Source organism: Stomoxys calcitrans, chromosome 4 (genome assembly GCF_963082655.1).
Source record: "Stomoxys calcitrans chromosome 4, idStoCalc2.1, whole genome shotgun sequence".
In the NCBI taxonomy this organism is placed as follows: domain Eukaryota; kingdom Metazoa; phylum Arthropoda; class Insecta; order Diptera; family Muscidae; genus Stomoxys; species Stomoxys calcitrans.
In genome coordinates this window covers 64360945-64374242 of record NC_081555.1, presented here as the reverse complement: position 1 = coordinate 64374242, position 13298 = coordinate 64360945, and the positions used below count along the sequence as shown (strand labels likewise).

General features: G+C 39.5%; 1 protein-coding gene across 2 annotated transcripts in view; it reads left to right on the top strand.

The window, feature by feature from the left end:
• The window catches only part of LOC106091895 (broad-complex core protein isoforms 1/2/3/4/5), an 889290-nt gene that overhangs the window by 166068 nt on the left and 709924 nt on the right, over positions 1 to 13298 (top strand). The window lies entirely within an intron of this gene.

The following is a 13298-nucleotide window of genomic DNA, read 5'->3' as shown; positions in this document are numbered from 1 at the left end:
AAGTAATTTGGTAAAGCAAAATAATACTAATTTGAATTAGTTGGGAAAACAGATCAAACGTTTTATTATATAAATGATAATCAGGAATATTATGAAAATTTTCTATGAAAACGTGTAACAATACAAATGCTCATAAAAAAAATTCTGGTACTAACGAAATTTTGTTTCATATATGTAAAGAAAATATTCATAATAAGTATAATTTTTCATAATATTTATAAACTTTTCATAAATTATATGTTTGATTGTTTCACATTTTGGTATGTTTCATTGATACCATGTGTTTAAGTTTTATGAAGCATACTTCATTTGTCGAAATTAGACAAATGAAATTAGACATATTTGACGAAATTAGATACTTCTCATAAATGCTATGACAAAATCTACATCACGTTTAAGCGCTTACGGACGCACACGTGAATGCGGATGAAATCATACTCCACACTTCTTCAGTGGCTTTCAACTTGAAGTTATTTTGAAAATAAAAACCGATGAAAATAATTGTAATTTCGATTAAAATGGCTGCTGCCTTTCATCAACCAATGATGACGTTGGTTTTTAAACAATACTCGGACGTCGTCTCCGATGTCTGCGACTTGCTTGTCATTAGCGGATGTGTGCGCTGCTGCAAAGACAGTGATTTGCGCGTTTGCATAAAATAATTCACCCCCGTTCATTCCGTCAGTCAGTCATTGTGTTGTTGGCAATGACCTTGAAAGCTTTCATGCAATTCTTCTTTATACTGCCATAGTTGGTTTTGTTGTTGTAATTGTAGTTTATACCCGAATTCATGTAGTGCGGCTATTTCACAAAACAAATGTGTTTGAAAATTAATGAACAAATAAGAAAACAAGTAAAAACGGGCTAAGTTCGCCCGGGCCGAATCTTATGTACCCTCCATCATGGATCGTATGTGTCCAAGTCTTTGAACAACCCTATCAAATATGTATGAGCTACACCAAGTTATTGACCGATATGAACCGTACTTGTCATGGCTGTTAGAATTCATAGAAAAATACCACCCCCAAAATTTCAGTCAAAGCAAGTAATAATTGCGTCCTCCAAAGGCTCAGAAAGTCAAATTGGGTGATCGGTTTATATGGCAACTATATCAGGTTATGAACCGATTTACACCATACTTAACACAGTTCTTGAAAGACATTCCAAAACCATATGTGTGAAATTTCAGCTAATCGGATGAGAATTGTCCAATCTAGAGTCTCAAGAGTCTAGTCGGGAGTCGGTGTACATGGCAGCTATATCAGGTTATAAGGCGATTTAAAGCATACTTGGCACAATTATTGGAAGTCATATCAACCGTGCAAAATTTCAGCTGAATCAGTTAAGAATTGCGTCCTCTAGATGGCGAGACCCATAATCGGTGTTACAAACGGAATGACGAAACTAGTATACCTCTTTCCCATGCTGGAGGGTAAAAGAACGAAAAAAAAAACAAATCCCACTCTCGCAAAAATGATCTCCGTGTGTGAGAATACAAAGGCGCCATATTTACTGCTGACATTTAAACAACCGGCTACTACTACGGCAACAGCAGAGGCGACGCAATTCGGCTGCAACAAACAAAGCTGTCAAACAAACTCCAATGCGAATCATTTGGTTGTTGGTGATGATGTTAGGTGAGCGGAAAGCAACAGCGCAATGGCACAAGTGGTGGAATTTTGTGTTTTTGGCAGAAATAGCTACTGCAACTACAACAGCAAAACACACAGCCGCCACCATGAATGCTTTCAGATGCGTATTGTCGCATTAACTTCCGTTTTATTCGGATTTTGGTTGTTAGCTGCTGTTGTTGTTTTTGCAAAATTTCAGCAACAACTTGAAAATTCACATTTCGAAACAAGACGAAAAAACCAAAAACAATAAAGACATAAATTAAAGTTTTCTTTATTATATCCATCACTTTAAGATGGAGGTATAATCAATCGACTGCATGACTTTAATACGGTCCTGCAGGCGGAGATCCGGGCGATCACGGAATCCGTGAGGTGGTGTTGTGTTAACGCGAGAATGTCGGGTTTGAACATCTTTACGGACCGCAAGCCGGTCATCAGGGCAATAAAATACAGGACGGTAATATCACGAACAGTCTTGGAGTGTAAAGAGGATATTAATGTCTTCCCTAAAGATGGCACCATCCGCATCGTTTGGGCACCGTACTATAGCGGAGTAAGGGGAAATGATTTTGGCAGTAAAGGCCAGAGGACTGCCCTCAATACACTTGATTTACCCGAAGGCTTAGGGTCGACGCAGTCCGAATTAAGGGCATGTGCGCATGTAACACTGTGGAACAGCGATGCGGGACGACGAAAATCCTATGAGAAGACCTGCCAGAAGACGAGGCTATTACTGAAAGGAGGTCAGTATAACTTTCGGTATCATAACGGGACACATAGGACTACGAGCCCACTTATGCAAATCCGGTGCGGCATGCGATTACATGTCTATGGCCTGTAGGGGGGACAATGAGACGTTGAAGCATTTCCTATGTCATTTTCCTATGTCCAGACACCGGAACTTAGGTGGGGACACAAGACCAGACATGAACCAATGAAAACAATTATTCCGACCGTAAAGGGTATATGATTTACTTGCAGCTTTGAAAAAAATCTTAAAAATGCACTTACGTATTATGTATACCTCTTTTTATTTTATACTAATCAAAAATGGAAGTAGCAACGATTTTTTTCCTGCTTCTTCAATGTGATGAACGTTGAATTAGTAAGTCCCTATAATTGATGGTTTTAAATTTCAGTAGTTTAGTAAAAGTACATATTTCAGATTTTCGTAGTTTAGTAAATATTCATAACATTACAAAAAATTTGCATAAGGTAAAATAAAATTTGTATCCATATTAGGTTAAATTTTGTACTAGAAAATAAGATACTCCTTTTTTTTAGTGTAGAATGCTTCCATTCAGTTGAATCAATCAACAACATGGAATACAAATATTTGGCGATTATTACAAATATTTGGGAAAAAGGCGTTTCTTTAGAGCATTTATATTTTTTAATTATTTGAGAAATGCAACTCCTCCTACTCCTCTTAAATGTTCTATTACATTATATCGCAATTCAATATGGATGCATGAACATTTTTTTGCATAGAATTCGCTTGAACTCTTTCTGTAAGAATTGCACAACATACATTCTGTTGGGTAACCAAAGTAAGGCCCGAGCGACTTAACTCATTTTTTACGTCTCTTTTGTTTTTGTGATCTTTATGGTGCCCATAGCCGAATCTGCAGACTTTGTAAAATGTCATATGTACGACTAATTTGAATATAGCATAAAATTAATTAGAATTTGAAAAAGAGATTTGTTTTTTGTGTTAGCAACAACTTAAAATGTATGTACATAATGTTTTTATACAACAATATTCTGTACTTTAAGAGTTACATTAAAATGAAACAATACATGCTTCGTTCGCATAAAAGACTGTACCGATTGCATATTTGGGAATTTTGGAACATCATCAATATATAACTGATGGTTAGGTTAAATTGGCAGTCTGCCATTAGACTCATTTAGACGTTATTGTCCATTGTGATACCACTAGTTCCTACCGTTGAACCATCCAATCCGCTCTATAAGGCTCAACCAACTGGGAGTGTGAAACTCCGCTAAATCAGACAAGTTCTCAAAGAAATAAGAACCTTAGCGGAACTCCTTCTGACTGTCAGTGCGAGATACACACACAGCAGATGTTCTAAAGTCTCTTCTTCCTCGAAGTCCTTACTGCTTCTACAAAAGTTGTTACTTGCAACCTTCAGTCTGTCAGCATGTTTTCCTACCAGACACTTACCTGACTGACGCGACTGTTCTAGCCAGTGATAGCAAAGCGGTAGACCTCTTCAAGTCTAGATTAGGCCATATAATTTTTGAACCCTCACCGCCCCCCCTTGTGCCATCTATCATTCGTTGCCCGGGCCTGATCATGTCAACGAGTAGTTATAGAGTTTCTTCACTAGACATTGTCCATTCATTATCCGACTTCTGAATATAAAGGTTTCGTGGATATGACCTTCCTTAGCCCTCTAGGCTAAGGAAGGTCATATATATCCTCCACGGAGCTGCAGAATTCCGCCCAGGATTTGTTATGAGACTTTCGTAGCTCTCTCTTGTATGTTCTTAGCTCTGCCATATACACGTCCCAATCGTGTGGGGCCATTGCGGCTTTCTCCCTGAGTTATCTTCCATGACAAACCAGTTCTGGGGTCCATAACGGTGGTCGCTGTTTGCACCTTGGCTTGGCACTAGGACATGCTGACACAAGCGAGTCATTCAAGGCCTTCGTGATCCGATTGACTATTATGTCTGTATCCTCCGCAGTTTCCGCTTTCTTTTCTGGTCTAGAAGGGATAGTAGCGCAGATTGCATGCCCATGATTGCATCCCAATTCGCTTTTCTTATGTTAAGCCGAACGATGATCAGAGAAGCTGTGTTCATCCAACACTTTTCTGACACATAACCTTTCGCTTACATCCTCCGAAACAAAGGTAAAGTCTAGTACCTTCTGCCTGTTCCTTGTTATAAACATCGATTTATTCTCTTATCTCTTTTTCCATGCAGAAGCGGCTTCAACCAACAACTATAGGCTTGAAAGCGGCATCTCTTTATCGTGTGCCATGTATAGAGAAGCCATCCAGTGGTGAGACCTATTAATTTCATGGCTGACTACTACTGAATCGTTTGTGCTTGGCGGCGGAAGAACACATTAAGACTACTCTTTGCAAGAATGTAGGCTCTTTGTCTACCATTCCCCTTAAGTGGTTTAAATCCCGGAATTCTTTGTCCACTAACCATTCCTCCAAATACCAATGGTGCCATGATAGGAACCATGCCAAATCCTCCTGCCATCAGGAGGATCTTTAATGCCGCCGAAGCAGCCTTACAATGATGGAGATTATCCGGACCATAGTCAGGATTCAGAAATTTCACCACTGTTGCGTTAGCATAGTTTTCTAAGTCCTCCAGGAGTTCATTCTCACAAGATTCGTTCGATTATGTCATGATGAGTTTCCTTACGCTTCCAGGGGCAGGTGAGAACGCAGTGGAACAACTCTCCCTCCACTGGGCACTTGCGGTGTGGACGATTCCTCATTAGATGCTGCAGCTGTCGAAGCACCTTTTGAGTTCATTCCTTTCCCGCCGGCGCACACCTTGAGTCCAAACCAACCGGATGACCAACCCACACAGGGCTTGTCGGGTGCCGTTTCAACGCCTTCGCTTCCTGTTTGATCGGTTGAGTGGAATTTTCAGTCTACTGCAATCCATCAGACTTTAGAGATGTGGTCGAGCCAACCCCACCGACATATAACAGATACATATATAATGGTTTTATAATTAATCCCATGCTGCAGGCAAGCCAAAGTACTTCGCAGCAATTATTTATGAGATGAATTGTACAGGGTGGCTGATGAAAGCCGCTACCAAAAAAAAATGTAATAACTTTTTTTCTATTTAATAATAATAATTTAATAATTAATTTAATTAATTAATTAATTAATTTAATTAATAATAATTTAATAATTAATTTAATAATTTAATTTAACATGAATAAAAGAAAAATGTATTCCATACACCGAAAAAAAAATGTAGCAATATTCATCATTGTAGCAATATTCATCAGCCACCCTGTATATATAAATCTCTCTCCATCCAAAGTAGCCGTTGAGTGAAGGGGACGTGTTTTCATTTCGCTCCTCAAAGAATAATATCCATACCTCGAAAAAAATTTTAAAGCCTTTTTGGAGGAGGCCCAAAAGTAACTCCAAAGACCCAACAGCTGCTGTGGTGGCGTCAGACCGCAGCATGCTGTCATCCCCTCCTATAGATGCACAACTAGTCGTCAGTCTAACTAATGAGGAAGAGACAGATAAACCGGAGGGATGCACAATTCGTCCTCAGCCGACTCGGATTCAGACAGCGACAGTGTCAATAAAACAGTCATCGCAGCCGAATCGAGTGATGAGGGCAGCGGGATGACGCCAGAAGTGAGCGATGGCTTTGCTAAGCTCACAAGCAGACCGAGAAAGCGATCCGGTGCACGACGAAGGAGACAGAGAGTATGTACCGGCAGCGTAATCGGGCGAAAGTGCAGGATGCTGGAAGGGATAGAACTGACATTCCAGGCACTTCTACGGAAGCTGGATAGTGAATCAGATCTCCCGCAGAGCGTCACGCTGCTAAAATGCTGAAGAAGAAAAAGATCTCTCCGCTTTGAAGTACTATGGGAAGACCAAGCCATTTCATAGCATCGCTAGAAGGGCATGGCCAGCGCCGAATCAGATAAGCTTCCATATTAAGTTGAAAACCAACTGACCAAAATTCGGAAGACTACTCAGAAAAAGACTTAGGCAAGATAATTTAGATTGTCCAAACATAGAAGACATTGACGAAAATGTCAACAGGATTACGACTGCACAGGTGAAGTCTTTCGATGATAGTTGTCCTCTTTGGAAAGAAAATCAGCCTAAAAAAGACCCTGAATGACCGGGGAGATTCGCAACTTTGGTAAAGATGTCCGCAGACTTCTTAGTTAAGCACGTCGTAAAAAATCTGAAGTAAATTGGGATGTATATTATCCACGGCTCAAGAGATACAATAAGATTACCAGAGCGGCAAAACATGCCTCCTGGAAGCGTTTCTGCGTCCAGGTCGATAGCGTTAATGACGCCGCCAAGATGAAAAAGTTTCTCTCAAAAACCCATGTCCAAACTAAGACGTTAGTAGACGACATGGGAGTGAGAGATGAGCCAACGGAATACGTGTTGAGGCTTTGATGAAAAACCATTTTCTAGGATACGACGGGACTCACGTGGACACCGGAATCTTGGAATAATGAGGTTGATCAAAGGTTTATCATAACGGAATTTATGGTCAAGGAAGCCCTGAGGAGCTTCAAACCATTTTAGCCACCCAGTTTTGATGAAATATTTCCAGCGTTACTACAAAAGGAGTCCGACTCATCTGGCCACTATTTTCAAAGCGTGCCTAGGACTTACATATACTCCGAAAGCCTGGCCGGAGGCAAGAGTGGTGTTTATACCCAAGCACGGCAAGGCAAGTTAAGCGGCAGCGAAGGCCTATATGACTTATGTCCTTTCTACTCAGAACCATGGAACGCAGACGATGTTATAATACTTCTTAGCGGTAAGTATTCAAACCGGTTCTGCAGAAGGGCCGAAAGAAATGAAATGATGAAATATGCTTGTTCACGAGGAAGACGAAGGTGGGCCAATTTAACGCACCTTGTTTCCTCAATCAAAGGATTTCGATATCTGTCAAGGTCAAATACTTAGGTGTGATCTTGGACAGGAAACTGAATTGGAAGTGTCACATTCAGGAGCGTCCTGAGAAGGTACAAAGATGTTGGGCACTATGTAGACGGGCCGTAGGCTCTAAATGGGGTCTGAATTCGAGAATAGTCCACTGGATCTACATGAGCGTGATTAGACTAATACTTACATACGCCTCAGTAGTTTGGTGGACTGCTGTGGAGAAAAAGTGCAACATAAGGACCATACAACAGGTTCAGAGAACATGTTGCCTTTGGATAGGCGGAGCGATGAGGGCCACGCCCACTAGGGCACTGGAGACCATTCTAGATATCCGACCCATTGACATACAGATTAAGTGTGAGGCAGCCACTGCGGCTATGAAACTTAGGGCGCACTTAGGGCGGCTATGAAACTTAGGGCGATGGGAGATGGGAGAGGCGACGCTAGGAAACCTGGAAGGAAGGGAAGAGATTTTCGATCGGATACCTGAGATGAACTTTGAAGACGAGTGCGAAGCACTGCTGCGAGCGGCACAGTCGGCTGACGGAACCCTAGTATTGCCATCTGGAAGATCATGTTACACGGATGGATCACAGCTAGGGGATAGAATGGGCCTGGGGGTCTACATTAAAAACCCAAGTACTGAGTTCTGTTTTAGACTGCCTGACCATAATACGGTCCTGCAGGCAGATATCCGGGCGACACGGAATGCGTAAGGTGGTGTGGTACTAACGCGAGGACGTCGAGTATGAACCTCTTTACCGAGAATAAAATGGCTCTAAGTGCAATAACAACCAGGACGGTAAAGTCACGAATAGTCTTGCAGTATAAAAAGGAGATTAACGCCTCTTAGGATGGCACAATTCACATCGTTTGGGTGCCGGGCCATAACGGAATAAGGCGAAATGAAAGGGCAGACGATTTGACGGTGAAGGCCAGAGGACTGCCGTCAATGAACTTGGTTAACCCGAAAACTTTCGGTTTGACGCAATGCGATATAAGGGCGTGGGCGACATACGCGCAAAAGAGTCGGTAGGACGACAAATATCCTATAGGGTGATCCGGATCGTGAGAGGATGAAAGGAGGTAAGAAGGAGGTCAGTATAGCTTTTGGTGTCATAACGGAACACATAGGACTACGAGCTCACTTATTCAAAATCGGTGCGGCAAGTGAAAGTGTGTGGGGAAGATGATGATGAGATCGTTGATGATTTCGCGTGTAACATACACTGGTACTTAGGTGGGGACCAAAAATACCAAATACCGATACCAAAAATTAACCAACTTAGTAGACACAAATAAGGATTTTGTAAGTAGATTGGAATTCCCATCTTACATTTTTTCGCGGTAACTTTGAAGCTTATAGAGCGCCCAATAAACCGATTACTAGATTAGGTGTATATCTATAGTGGCTGGGGGGAGGTTAATATATGCACCCTCTTTGCAACCTCGCCTAACGTTCCATGAAGACACTGAAACAAACTTTTCATATATCAATGAATGATTTCCGATTAAAGTTTTAAGCACAATGCAAAATCGATTTAAAATAAATAATGGAAATAATAAAAAAATCATTTAATGTCTCAGGGTTTGGCTATGTAAGTTTTGAAGAATCAGTTCACTTTGAAGAAGAGTTAAGATAAGTAGAACGACCACGACGTCAAGTGAAAGGACCAGGGAGATATATCCAAATCTGAACCGATTTGTCGATATGCAAGCCCCAGCTACTGACATTAATAAGAAATACCGCCACTCAGAGTAATTTGTTAGTAAAACCAACAAAAATATTTGCTGAAATTGGGACAGCAGTAGTTTTCTGCTAAAAGAGCAAACACTTTCTGCTGTTTTCAAATGTCAAAAATGTATCTAAAGCCTAAAATTGTCATAAATTACTTATATTTACTTAAATTTAACTGTATATGGCGAATAACTTTGTTTAATTGTCTTCAATTGGGTAATTTCTTTACGATTTCAAATAACAGCAAACAAAACATCTACTAAAATCATACTAATACTATAAGACACAAAGTGCAATCCTATAATAGTCAAAAATTTACATTAATATATAAGAAATGCTTTAATTTAATTGTTGTTTATAAGTTAAACAATTTTAGACAATTTCCTTCAATAGTTGGAAAATTCTAAATTAAAATCAATCGCAGGGCGATACCTCAAAGGATTAAACTTGAATCGGACGGATCCCATTGATATGTGAGAAGTTTGCCCCTGTTACTTAATGGACGACAGCATTAGAAGGGAATAACCCTCGCTGAATATGACAATAAGCTCTATAGGCTGGCATACTAACCTCTGCGTCACATTTTTTCTCATTTGGTTGTTCCCTTAACTTTCTTCCGAATTCCTTCATAATATTGCGAGATAAGATAAATTATTATTCCACTACCCAGTACCCACTATATGCACATATTTACATTTTTGAACAATTTTAATTGTAAAGCTTTTGTATGCATTTAGTTATATTTCACTTAAAATTTAAAGAAGATTTGTTCAAATGATTTGATTAATCTTGAGTTATCTGGCAACTCCGATTAACACGTGACTTATGTGAAAGAAGTTGGTGATTGGCAGCACCAAACAATTGCTGTGTTTTATTTTACTACTGAACTGAAAGTTTCCCGTACATGAGGTGGTAGCGCCATTTGCCAAACATGTGTTGGCATAGGTATTTCAGCAAGTGGCCGCACTTATTTGTGAAAAAGATACCTTGGCAATCTTAACGACATATGATTTACAATAGCCTGCACTGGATTTTATCAGGAACTTTGTTGTCCTGGATAGATGTCATTTTCATACAAATGTTATTGCACTGCTAATGTTGTTTCTGGAATAGTTTGTTGTTGTTATAAGCCCGTTTTGTGTTATTCTTTTGCCAGGCGCCCCGGTAGCCGAGTTGGTAACGTGCTGTCGGAATGCCAGAGCGGGGGTCGTGGGTTCGATTGCCACTAGAGGCCTTGATCTGCCGCTACTGAAATATCACAATAGACTTAAAAGTGAGTTTATAAAGGACTGCCTATGCTCTCTTACCTATGCTATTGCCAATAATGGAGTTCTATTTCTTTGGCCATTTGTTTTCTTTTTTTTTATGTCATTCATTCTTGCTTGCTGCTCGGAATAAGTTCGTGATGTTGCTGTTGTTTTAGTTTGAGGTGTTTTGTAACAACAAATCGCTTGTGGTTAAGTGTATGCTAGTGGTATTGACACATGTTTAAGATGCACTTCGTGCGAACAAAAGAAAAGTTGTACAAGACCTTTAATGAGATGGGGAAATTAACAGGAGTTGTGGGCCTGATTTCCCCCAGAGGCTTTGTTCCAAATTGTGCTATCACAATGAGCTTCAAATTTTCGACGTGAGTCTGTCTTATTACATGCTCCCACTCTCAAAATGCAAACTTCTCACACATCAATGAGTGCAGTCCAATTCAAGTTTAATCTCAATGATGCGACACCTCCTTGGAGAGAGGTGTATCATAGATCTGCCATTAGCTTTATAGTAAATCTGCCATTAGCTTTGGATGAGATAGAATGTCTGTCATTACACAAAAATACACGCATTGGAAAAAAGTACAGCTAATAAGCAGGGTTGTCGAGCATAGATGCGTTTTCGCTATTAATACGATTCAAATACAACATACCAACGCACGGCCCTTGAAGCCATCACACCTAATATGGTTGAAAAGTCTTCTAACCAAAGACGAAACGTGACCCATATTGGTTGGTGTGTGTTGCTATCTTTGGCTTTCCTTTTCGATTTGCATCTCCGATCATCCAGCTCGTCTCGAAAGAGAAACAAACAAAAATTGTAAGTGATTTTATCTGAAACATTTACGGAACTACATCCAATCAATCGGGAGCTTTGGGCGCTCATCATCAGCAGCAGTATTAGGAGGGATTTAAAATATGGAATCCTGTTTTTTCTTTCTGACCAAATATTTAAAATTACTAAAGGGTCTGAAGAAAAAAAAGGATTTTTTCTACGACAGATCAATATTAAAACTATAACAACCATCCATCATTTATCTTTTGATTACAATTATCAAAATACAAGATATTAAGGCGATCGCTTAACGATAAAATTTTAGGTGTTTGAATGAAAAATGTAACATTCGTACACATTTATGATTACACCAACTACCGTGGGTGTAATACAGTGACCGATTCGACTCAGAAGTTCTTCCTGATTCGGTTTGTCAATGTTCATCTAACCACGTATCCTTTCAGTACTGAATGTCCGTCTGTAGTTTTTTGTAATAAATGCGGAGATCGTATTTGTTACACAATCCCACAATATAGTCTTATCTAACTATTTTAATTCAAAGTCGAACATTTTTAATTTTGGTAAAATTCGGTTCAGATTAGGATATAGCTACCTCTTATTAGGACATAGTAACTACAGTTCTTAACCGATTTGTACTAAATTTGCTTCTGATCAATTTATCTAAAGTCAGTTCAGATTTCAGTCTGTGTCGAATTTGAAGTTGATGGGATGAGAGTTGCAATTTTTACGACAACCAAATGTACAGACAGGCGGACGGACAGACAGATATGGATAAATTTTAGTAAAAAAACTACTCTGAATCGATCGGTATACCTAACAATGCGACTATCTTTCCTCCTTTGGGTGTTACAAGCAACCTCACGAAGTATTAGTGCCTGTACCACAGTACTGCTGTAGGCAATGTGTCTTCCTAATTGGGCCCTTTCTGTTTGTTCTCTACGTAAAAGATCGGCCACAAATAATTCGCTCTTAAAGGGTTTTATGGGGTGTACTGCTATCCCTACGTAACGAAAGCTGTAAACACCCCACCTATATGGGGCTTTGGTAATGGAAAGCATATTGTGTTCTGGAAATGTTTTTTTTTTTTTTTTGTTCAAAAAAGGCCACACGAATAAGGCCCTTTAATTGTTTTCAATGATTTTCCATGTTTGGGTACCGCACCATTTGTTGTAATGCACAGCAAAAACATTATTATCATCCAAATAGTGAACAGCAACAACAACAAACACAAGAGTGACCACCAAACAACGTGTTTTGCATAATTTTCATTTAAATTTAGTTCTTTAATTTATTTGTGTTCTGTTCGGTTTGCGCGTAGCTACAGATGTGCAATTTTGCGTATGTGCTTTTGCTGCGTTTTTCTTGCTCTGCGATTTCTTTTTGACAGCCACTTTCACTGCACCGCCCTCACAATGCCCCAGAAAATCGTAACGTAGATTTTTTGCTGCCAAGAGTTTTTGTTTGCAATTTTTTGTGCTCTTTCCTTTCTTAGCGCCAAAGATAAATTGGTTTTGTTGGATGGTAATGTTTGTGTGAGGTGTGTGTGCGTGTGCGTGTGAGCGAGTAAGTGAGAAAACTTACGTCACTTGTGCGCGTTGCGATAATTCAAAATTATGCGATTTCCGATATCAAAAGAATTCTTTGGATTTACTCACATCCACAGTCTCACGCATACATATACACACCCCCACGTAAGGCTTTGTGATGCAAACCAACTGCAAAATGTATATCAAAGTGTTGTGATTGTGAATTGTGGTATTGGGAATGTTGATGTATTTTTGGAGGGATAAACTTGACATTTTAAGCGAAATGTTAAGAAACTATTTATCTTTCTAAATTAGAAACACGTATTTTTTTTTTAAATTGTGACAGTTGTTTTCTTGGTTTTTAATACCTAGGGATTAAAAATACACAAATAAAAATGATTTTTAAAAAAACAATATTTATTGTCGAATAAAACCACAAAAATTGTGAATCTTCCTGCAACAATTTCGTTTGAATCTCAACGACACAAAGTAAACATTTATTGTCGAAAGGCACTCGCTTTGCAAGCCAACATATAACAACAACAACATTATTCACAGGCAAAACATAACCATTCAACCAACAGCCACGTGTGCTTTGGTGCACAGTTTCGGTGGTGGTGGTTGGTTTTATTATTTTTCATCGGCTCGAGCTGCTTTTTCTCGTCCGTTTACTGCT